A 10809-nucleotide genomic window follows, 5' to 3' on the forward strand; every position below is an offset into this window, starting at 1 on the left:
ACAATGAAGCAAATGAAAAGGAGGTACACCAAAGTTCAGGACACAATGTGTCCCCACAGGGTTGTCCCTGATGTCTTATAGCTGGTCCATCTTTCATCTCAAATTGAAATGAGCAGGTAACACTAAATGGGAAATGAATCAATGCATTATTGTATTTACATTTGACATTTTAGTCATTCAGCAGAAGCTCTTATCCAGAGCGACTTACAGTTAGTGCATTCATCTTAAGATAGCTAGGTGGGACAACCACATGTCACAGTCATAGTAAGTACATGCTTCCTCAAAGTAGCTCTCAGCAAAGTCAGAGCTTGTAAGGTAAGTATTGTTTTATGTATCTCTCTCCCTCTCTCCTTCTCTTATTGATCCTTCTCCACAGGAACCACTTGTCAATTTACTGTAAAACCACTCACTCCGCTCTGTCTGCCTTCATTCCCCACCCCCATCTCCTCCATCAGTAAAGTATAACCAAATAGAGCTGCCTGCTGCAACCCTGCCCCCACCCCTCCTCACTCTCCCTCTTCCCCATGGTCCACCAATTCAGCACCAGGGAAAGCAGCCTGCCTGGCATGCTGCTGCAGGTACTCAGCTCCCGCTCTGCTCTGTCTGCAAGATGCCAGATGAATAATGGGGTGTATGGAGGTTTATGAAAAATGAGAGACGGAGAGAGAAAGAGAGAGAGAGGGGGGGTTGGGGGTGGGGGGTGGATAAATGAACCTTGAATGACAGACAGAGGCTGGAGCTGTAGCAGAGGAAGGACAGACATCTTGGGGATTTGTGTGTGCATGGAACCAACCTCTCTCAGAGCAGAGCAGGGTAGCAGGCAGGCTCAGTGCTAACAGCAGGCAGGAGTCTGGGCCAGAGACCATGTTAATGAAGACAAATTAATCTCACTTTCTCTCTCTCTTCTATGTAGGTCCACTGCTTCCACTACAATGCCCACACTATACCTTTCTCTACCATGGTTGTCCTGAGAATGAAGAATGAAGAGTATTGCCTTACAAGGCGACATGTGTGCATTAGACATTGTGAGAGCCTAGGTATTGTATTTGTAATGTGTTTTCTCAGGTGGTCAAGAGTCACTGAGCCAGACAATGTAGACCACTATGAGCTTCCATCATGACAACCACAATGTAAACCACAATGAGCTTTCATCATGACCACCAGAAAATGTAGACCACTATGAGTTTCCATCATGACAACCAGACAATGTAGACCACTATGAGCTTCCGTCATGACAACCAGACAATGTAGACCACTATGAGCTTACATCATGACAACCAGACAATGTAGACCACTATGAGTTTCCATCATGATAACCAGACAATGTAGACCACTATGAGCTTCAGTCATGACAACCAGGCAATGTAGACAACTATGAGCTTCCATCATGACAACCAGACAATGTCGACCACTATGAGCTTCTGTCATGACAACCAGACAATGTAGACCACTATGAGCTTCCATCATGACAACCAGGCAATGTAGACCACTATGAGCTTCCGTCATGACAACCAGACAATGTAGACCACTATGAGCTTCCATCATGACAACCAGGCAATGTAGACCACTATGAGTTTCCATCATGACAACCAGACAATGTAGACCACTATGAGCTTCCATCATGACAACCAGACAATGTAGACCACTATGAGCTTCCGTCATGACAACCAGACAATGTAGACCACTATGAGATTCCATCATGACAACCAGACAATGTAGACCACTATGAGCTTCCATCATGACAACCAGACAATGTAGATCATCATGATCCTTTTCCCCATTGGTAAGTCAGAACACATTACTAATTGGACATTTAATTGGATATTACATAAAAAGCATCTTGCCCACTACAATGCAGCCATCATTACCATCAAGCTTAGAGACACTGTCCAGACAAATCTATAAATATCACGCTGATGTCATATTTGGGAATTAAATGTCAGTATCCAATCAAAGTTTATTGGTCGCGTGCACAGATTTGCAGGTGTTATAGCAGGTGCAGTGAAATGTTTATGTTACTAGCTCCAACATTGCAGTAGAATGTCTAGCAAATACAATACAAATACACAATAATCAACAATTTAATGAAGCGCTCGAATGTTTGGCAGTGACATTGTGGTGCCCTTGCATTGTGTTTGTTCGCATAGCAATGATTAATACTGTCAGTGGACAGTACCTACGCCTGCTCTATTCTTCCCACCTCTCTAGCCTCCTTCTTTTCTCTCCTCCTTAGCCCTCCTCTGTTCATCGAAGGCTTTCAATTCCTAGACCGGCACTATTGTTCGAGTTGCTGCCCCTCCCCCACAGCCGAGAGAGCCCCCCACCCCTTCCATCCCTACTGCATTACCAAAGAACAAAAGAGAGCGTGTCAGACACCACCCACTGGATCTCTTTCACACAACAGCCCCCACCTCACTTCCAGATGGGCTTAGCTTTTTTTCAGGGGTTTCTCGCAACCCCAAGAGTCCTTCAAAATGGATGTCACTTCCCCTCCCCCCAGAATCCACTCCTCAGCTGCCCGTCATCCACCTGCTCGCCCACCACGTGCCCATGCCCAGAGCACGCCCCATCTCCACCCCCTCCCCTCTACCTCTCCCTATCGGCCTGGAGAGGGAGGGGGGGTCCCATTAAAATCATTAACCACTTGCTCACTGTGGCCCAGCTCCAGGACATTACTTCAGCAGCCATAAAAAGGCTTTTACGATATTAAGTGCTGAGGGGGAGAAAAGGAAGAACAAACCTCTAGTGTTTTTACATATGAAAGCTCTGTCAATTTAGCAAACCACATGTCGGGGGAGGAAAACAAACATGCGAAAATGACATGCTAAAAGGTTTATCAATATACAGAGATTCTGTATAATTGGCTACATGTACGAAACTAAATCAAGAAACAACAAATGCAAAGAAATTAAACATAATAAGACAGGCTCATATGTCTATAACAAGTAATAAAGCCTTACACCTGTTGACTATAAGTCAAGTGTTACCAAGGATGACATAATGGTATCAGGTTCACCATCACCTTCACAAGATGAACACTGATGATGAAGGAATTACCCGTCATGACAATAGCTATGATCAATAACGTTCAAGCTAATGTGCAGTAGTATCTCTTGCTGTCCTCCACTGAGGGGCAGGCAGATGCTTATTTGATTGTGTGGCTCGAAAGGCATCAACACGTTGCATCTTCAAGAGAGGGTTTTCTCTAACCTCTACCCCTGGACTGACCCCTGACCCTCCAGGGAGCTAGAGGAGAGGTGCAGCACTAGGCCTCATCTGCCACCCCCACCGGACAGCTGTTAGAACTTTAATGGAACTTGTCTTACCATTAAGAGGGTGGGGAAGCAGGGGGGGTCAGATAATCACTGCTAAAATCCTTTCAAATCTGGTTAATTACTGTAGAATGCAGAAATCTATATCCCCCAGTTGCCAGTACACATCCCTCCACTTCAGTACTCCCACTCTGCAGATTTGGCTAATAGACAGAGAGCCATTTAACAAAGTAAATCATGATGCTAGCTGAATTATTTCAAAATGCAGTGCACTAGTACTCAGTATACACACACAGGGTACAGGATATGTCGAACAACCTGGAGCCGTAGCTTAGCCTTCAGTATATGTTGGATGGCATTGAAGACGTGTGTTGGGAAATTGCGGTTGAGGCGTCACATTTACCGATCTGAGCAGCAGCAGTAGAAGCTCCACTTTCCCCTGCCTTCATTACATGCATGGCTGCTTACATCGCTGTCACACTAACCAAGATTTATGTGGATATCCACAGTTCTACCCTCACTAATGCCTACCACAAGCCAGCCTTGTTTAAGGGTGCTTCATGGTGGAGGACATGCAGATTGTTGTACAGTATAATGCATGCGATGTGTTTACGATTCCCTCGACCGTACCCTCTATAGATTATTTATCTGACCAGCAAGAAATGACCAAACCTTCATCCCCATTACCATCACCCCCTCCCAGTCCCTAAGGGTTCAAGCACCCAAATCAATGTAAAGAAAAGAGAAGAGGGCTGTGTTCCTCCCCCTACATCTGTCATAGAGAGAGAGGGAGGGGTTGTACTTGTGGGCTGTACAGGGGAACAATATCATACCATCTGTCACAAACCAACTGCTTCATCTCTGATGGGATAAATACACCTCCTAAAAACATCTACCCTTAGATGATTACAGAGCATTAGTTTACTGGGGGCAACGGCTCCCCCAATCCCCTACAGTATACCCAGCAGACACTCTGTCTGCTTCTGCCTAACCACACCCTACCTCTAGTGTATCCATCCACCCAGCAAGCTGCACCTTGCACACGCACATAATAGGCTTTTCCATCATAAAAAATCTAGCCATTCTGTGCAAAAGGAACTAATTTAATTTCACAATATTAAATCAGGCAATTCAAATGGTGCTCGACACAAGGAAATATATGGAGAGTGTTTCTAGGAGAGTGCACAGAATGGATGTGAAAGCTTGATGAAAAGGAGAGCACATTGTACTCAGAGGTAATGTTGAAAATGTTAGATGCAATCTGTTCATAACTGAACCGGGCTCTTTCATATTTAAATGGGGCTGCTGCCTCTGCTGCCTCTGATACTGGAGGATGGGCGGGGCTGGCGGATTCTTCTTGCTTCCTTAGCCGTCGCCTCTTTGTGACGTGCCCTTTCACTGTTCACTCTGTCCAACTACGCCAAAGCCCTTGTTCAGTAAAAAGCACTAAATGACCCTCCTAAACAATATTGGTACAAACATGTATGTCACAGATGATTAGCCTATGATGGGCTACAGGAGATCCTAGTAAACAACAACAACATCAACAAATCACTGCACACTGCTTCTCAACCGAACAAGACAACAGACACCCCAGTAATTTTACTATGGGGCTGGCTAAGAGAATGGGTCTGTATGGCGAGAACTCAGCTAAACCCCATATCCCCTATGGGCCATATGCCTCTCTCTCACTCTCTCGCAGTAGCATGTAGCTAGAGCCGCAATCTCAGTCATTCATATTTAATTCCAGTGGAGTTTCCGGCCAGACTAATGTGCTATTGATTTCAAGTCTCCTATTACTGGAGCTGGGAGATTGGTGTGGGAGAGAGGGATGGAGAGGGACTGATGAGAGAGGGTGAGGAGAAGGAAAAGGTGGAAGATAGAGAGGAGGAAGAGAATACCGTGGGGGGTGCTGTTGAGGAGCACGGACTTCGAGAATCAGGATCGTATTTATTCTCAGACTGTGGTGTCAATTTTGGAGTTCTATTTCTCTCTCTCATTAAATAATATTTTAGACCAAAGTTATGTTACGACTTCCATTAGAAACAGTGGAGGGAGAACATTTGAGACAGTGAAAACAAAAGCTTTTTCAATGATTAGACTTTTTTTAAATGCCTAATGCAGTTGTTTTTATATCAATATCCAACCATTTCTGGTTAACAATTAAGTACCTTACTGTAATAGATTTCCATTAAAATGGGCAAAAATCCTATATATATATATATATATATATATATATATATATATATATATATATATATATATATATGTTATTTTTTGTTTACTATTTCTCAAGCACGAATTTAACTAGGACTGTCTGGGAGTAGTTTGAGTGGGGAGGGGGGAACTAAAAACTAGCTGTCATTGACAGAGGTTTGGAACTCTCTTTGTTATTTAGTGCATGGTGATGTCACCATGGAAAGCCCAAACTCCCCGCCCATGCAAACCTGCTGATTAGAAGGTCCTGTGTAGATTGTATTTTCAACCCGCAACTATCAAGAAATAACATTGACTTTTTCACACCTTTACAGTGTTAGTTTCATCAGCTGTTGTACAATATAATTTAAAACAGAATTTTGACGCACTGGGCCTTTAAAGTCAGAACTGTTACACAATATGAATAACAATGAGCTGAAGAAACACCCACACTCTTGCTTTATTGCATTTAGTTTAGCTTCTTAGTGATGGTGTTTGTATGTGACAGATAGACAGAGGAAAAGAGAGTGGGAAAGGGAGAAGGAGAAAAGAGAGAGATTGTCTAAGAGCTGGGTGTATTTAAGGTTTTCTCCCTGGATACCAACGCAGACGGGTCGAGATGAAAGATTAATAACCATCTATATTTAACGAGGTTTAGAGTAAAACATGTTCCTTACCAGAAAGGGTGGTCGCACTCACACCCACCCACTCCCACCTCCTCTAACCCCACACATACACACACACACACACAAATACACAATGCACTATGACTTTTTGAACATATAACGGGTTTGCACATTCATAATTAATGTAGACTGCATACACTCCTACGCATGACAAAATATAATGCACTTACATGTTATGCACCTATGGCCCACATTAACACATACACTACATTAACACTCAGGCTTGAAATCAAACACACACAATCACACACACACACACACACACTCATCCAGAAGCTTGGAAAGCAGAATATAATCAATAAGTAAAAAGATGACAAGAGGCATCTAAGTTCAGAGTCTTCCTCCCACCAGCCAGTCTACTCTAATAATAGCCCAGAGACAACACATTGAGAAAGATAGAGGGATAGAACTAGCCAGAGAGAGAGAGAGAGATGAAGCAAGGGAGAGAGAGAGCCCAAGAGAAATGCTAAATAATACATGCGGGGGTTGAATTAAGCCAATAGCCATTATCAACAAATGTCATTTCAAAGAGGGGCTGATTTAATTGTGGATCCATTCCTAAAAGCAGTAGCCCCCTCAGCCCTGTTACCATGAAACCCTGCATCGCCCAGAGCTCACCCCAGTAGAGAGACCACTATTGACCTGAGGCTGTCTGCTCCATCACTACCCATCCCCCAAATACACACACACAGGCATGCGCAAAACACCCACAAAACAGACTCATACATGCATCCATTAATACATACTACAGTGTCATAAGGCAACCAAGGGTTGATAATTGAATCAAACGGGAGAGAAATAACTTGTCGGCCATTAAGATGTAAATAACAACCTTAATGCAATGTGACCTTCATGTATGATGTAATGTAATCTTCATGTAATGAAGCGGTAATGTGTATTGTGATGTATTGTGATGTAATACTAGTACAGGAAGTGAGCACATTATGAACTTAATGCATAATTGATTTAGACTTCTGGTTGTTCTGTCATTAATGTCATTGCCATTATCATGTGAAACTGAACACATTCCCAGTCCAGATTCCATTATTCTGTTAAAACAAAGAACTGGGATGTTTCTCAGTTAGGAGAACACCGCTAAAAGCTATTGACATTTATCAACTACAAAACATCACCAGTTTATGTTAAAAAAACAAACATTTGATATCCTCATGTAGGCATCTTGCAGAGCACCTTCATCATTTCTAATTGTTGTTATTTATGATAATTTTCTCATTTGCAACTAGCAACAGTTATCATTAATGTGTTGATGCACTGTAGTGCCTGTTCTTGCCATTCCATTTATGGCTGATAGGAGTGTGATGTGGATACTGAATTAGAATGGTAATTGTTTAATCACAAGTACATCTTTTCAATGAATCTTAACACAGGCTTTTCTAATCCTCATATCATTTGGGGCCCAGCACTTGAATGTGAATATTCTGTTGAGTGCTTCACTCATTGGACATACCTGACATGACAAGAGAAGTGTCTGACTGATGCCATTAATAGGAGTGCCATGAAATGATCCATCTAAAAAGTTCATAGCTGAACTAGCCTTCAGGTTTTCTTCTATGGAATTGATGCAAAAATAAACAGTATAGTCCATGGCAATCTCATTTTAGTATACACTGATGGTATAGTATTGTATCTCATACGAATGCAGAAAAACTTCAGCATTCTATTTCCACCACCTGAGAGAGAAATGGATATATATCACATGAATATTGTATTTCAGAATCTGTGAACTTTACTTACATATTAATAAGCTGCTCAAAATGTATACATTTCTCCCAGTGCCACCAAATATGCATTCTATATGGTTTCTGCAGACATCAAATCAGCACATTAAGACAGCTATATGAGTTAGAACAATAGAATGCCTGAGGGCTCCTTCAGAATCCCAACCCATGCAACAGGATTCCTAATCACCTCTACTGGCGAGAAGGGCCCCTAGAAATAAGAAAATAATCAGTAGAACAACAAAAGGTTTTCAGGCTAAAAGCAATGCTTGATCCTTTAATTCAGAGAGCTGTACAATAGGTGCTTGAGGTACCCTCTCCTCCTACCCACAGGGAGGATTCAGCTGCAGCCTGCCCTGCTGCCAACCAGGGCCTTCTAATGAGGGACCGCAATTAAGCCTGTTTATTCACACTAAGTGTGAACTGCAAATGCCAGGGGCTGCAGTCAGTTAAAAGACCTGGGCGCCTTTGTGTCACAAGAGCCGCTTTTATTCAGCAAACAAAGCAGAAAACACAACACACAAGCACCTAATGACAAAATCTGCCTCTCTAGCAGACACTCACATACAGTACATAGGTTACACACACACTTTCACTCACACACACACACACACACACAAACAAACACAAACACGTACAGTACAGACTGAATAGAGTCAGTGCTTGACAGAACAGTGAACAGTGGGGGCGGGGTTAAGACAGACTGACAGCGGGGCCCATCTCTATCCTCTTATTATCGCTTAACGAGTGCTTTCCTCATGCAATATTCATCTCTGCTAATATCATCCAAGCTCTGAGCTGAGCTGGCTACTTATGTAAGGCAATTATGTAAAATATCAGGCAGGGCCCACATTCACAAATTGACTGGGCTGGGGGAGAGAGCTGCAGGACAAGGACAGAGAGAGGAAGAGAGGTACAGGAAGAGAGAGAGAGAGGGCGGGAGGGAGGGAGTGGAACAAACAGAGAGGGAGGGAGAGAGAGGCAAAAGAGCAGGAAGCAACGATACAATTATGTGGTGAATTAACATCTATTTAAACTCAGTGGAGCAGCTAAGATCAGCCTAGAGCAGCCAGCTTTACACTAGTGTTCAGGCCAGAACCTGTAACCCACAAATACTATGGCCTACAACTGGAAAGTAGTATTGCTGACAACACTGTTTACATTACATTTACATTCACTTCAGTATCTAGGCTAAATGTATATAGGCATAGAAAACGTACATTACACATCTATAAGCACATCGTAAACATCCGGACATATTGTAGCTACATAAGGCATTATCACTCACACTTACACACACACACACACACACACACACACACAGTCCCCTCTTTTATCGCCTACACACTCCATACTGTCCGCCTCTTATACAAGCATGTTCATTTTATGTCTGCAAACGTGTGAATATTGAAACACACATCGTGATACAAATGGATAGATATCCTGATATGGGCACCACTACTGTCCTCCACGGCAAAAATAGCATCCACACACTAAATGCAAATGCCTGCTACCTGCACAGTCAATGCCAATAATCATCCCATCCCCCTCCTGCTTCCCCCATCGTTTCTTCAAGGCGGCGACATCTAAGGACACATCAAGGTCAGTCTGGGAGAGGAAGGCAGGAAAACACACCATTGTTGTGGGAGAGTCACATTGTGCAACACCAACACCATGCACACACACTCTAACATCATACACAAACACTGAACACACAAGTAGCAATTTTACACAAACAAAAATAGAATCACACATCAAATCAAATTGTATTTGTCACATGTGGCGAATACAACAGGTGTAGAACTTACAGTGAAATGCTTACATACAAGACCTTAATCAACAATGCAGTTTTAAGAAAAATAAGTGTTAAGTAAAAAATAGATAAGTTAAAAATGTTAAATAAAAGTAACAAATAATGAAACAGCAGCAGTAAAATAACAATAGCGAGGCTTTATACAAGGGGTACCGGTACAGAGTCAATGTGCAGGGGCACCGGTTAGTCATGGTAATTAAGGTAATATGTACATGTAGGTAGAGTTATTAAAGTGACTATGCATAGATAATAAACAGGGAGTAGCAGCAGCGTAAAAGAGGGGGGGGGGCAATGCAAATAGTCTGGGTAGCTCTTTGATAAGCTGTTCAGGAGTCATATGGCTTGGGGGTAGAAGCTGACACCGCCTGGTATATACATATTAACCCTTCAACAACAACAACTCCCTATGTATATATCCCCCCCCCCCCCCCCCCCCCCACACACACACACACACACAAACACACACACACAAATGCAGTCACGCACACACCCTCAGGTCAAGGCCCTATGGCGGTCTGTGCAGAAATAGGTCATTTGTCACACATCATGTCCTGGGGCAGAGGATGCATTATAGATGAGACCAAACAGTCTGTCTCAGTCAGCACTGCACTCACCACACACTCACTGCTGTGGAGGAAGGAGGGAGGGATGGATGGATGGATGGAGAGACGACAACTCCTCAAAAGGAGGATGTTACAGAAACATTGAGTACTATACTGTCTAACAGTTCCACTGCCATGGCTAGGCTGTTTTTGTCTATACTCTATACAAAACATACCTATCTTCATTTTCATAACATAACAGTTCATGTTTGAAGTATATATTGAATATAAACACAGATCAATTCAGGAGCCAAATCCAAATATTCACATCTGACTCACTACTAGTCCCCCATCTGCCCTGCACATGACTGGAACTGTAGAGGAAAACACAGCCAATAGGAAGGGGTCCCTCATTCAACCCATTAGTCAGCTTTGGTGATTTCCTGCTTTGTTATTGGCCACATATTATGCCCTGATTTTAATGGTTTGCCATTTTTGTTTGTTTGTGCTGTGATTGGCTGCATTAAAATGGCAAACTCCCTGTGCGAATGTACACACACA

Source organism: Oncorhynchus mykiss, chromosome 12 (genome assembly GCF_057628025.1).
Source record: "Oncorhynchus mykiss isolate SJ-2025 chromosome 12, ASM5762802v1, whole genome shotgun sequence".
Taxonomy (NCBI): Eukaryota; Metazoa; Chordata; class Actinopteri; order Salmoniformes; family Salmonidae; genus Oncorhynchus; species Oncorhynchus mykiss.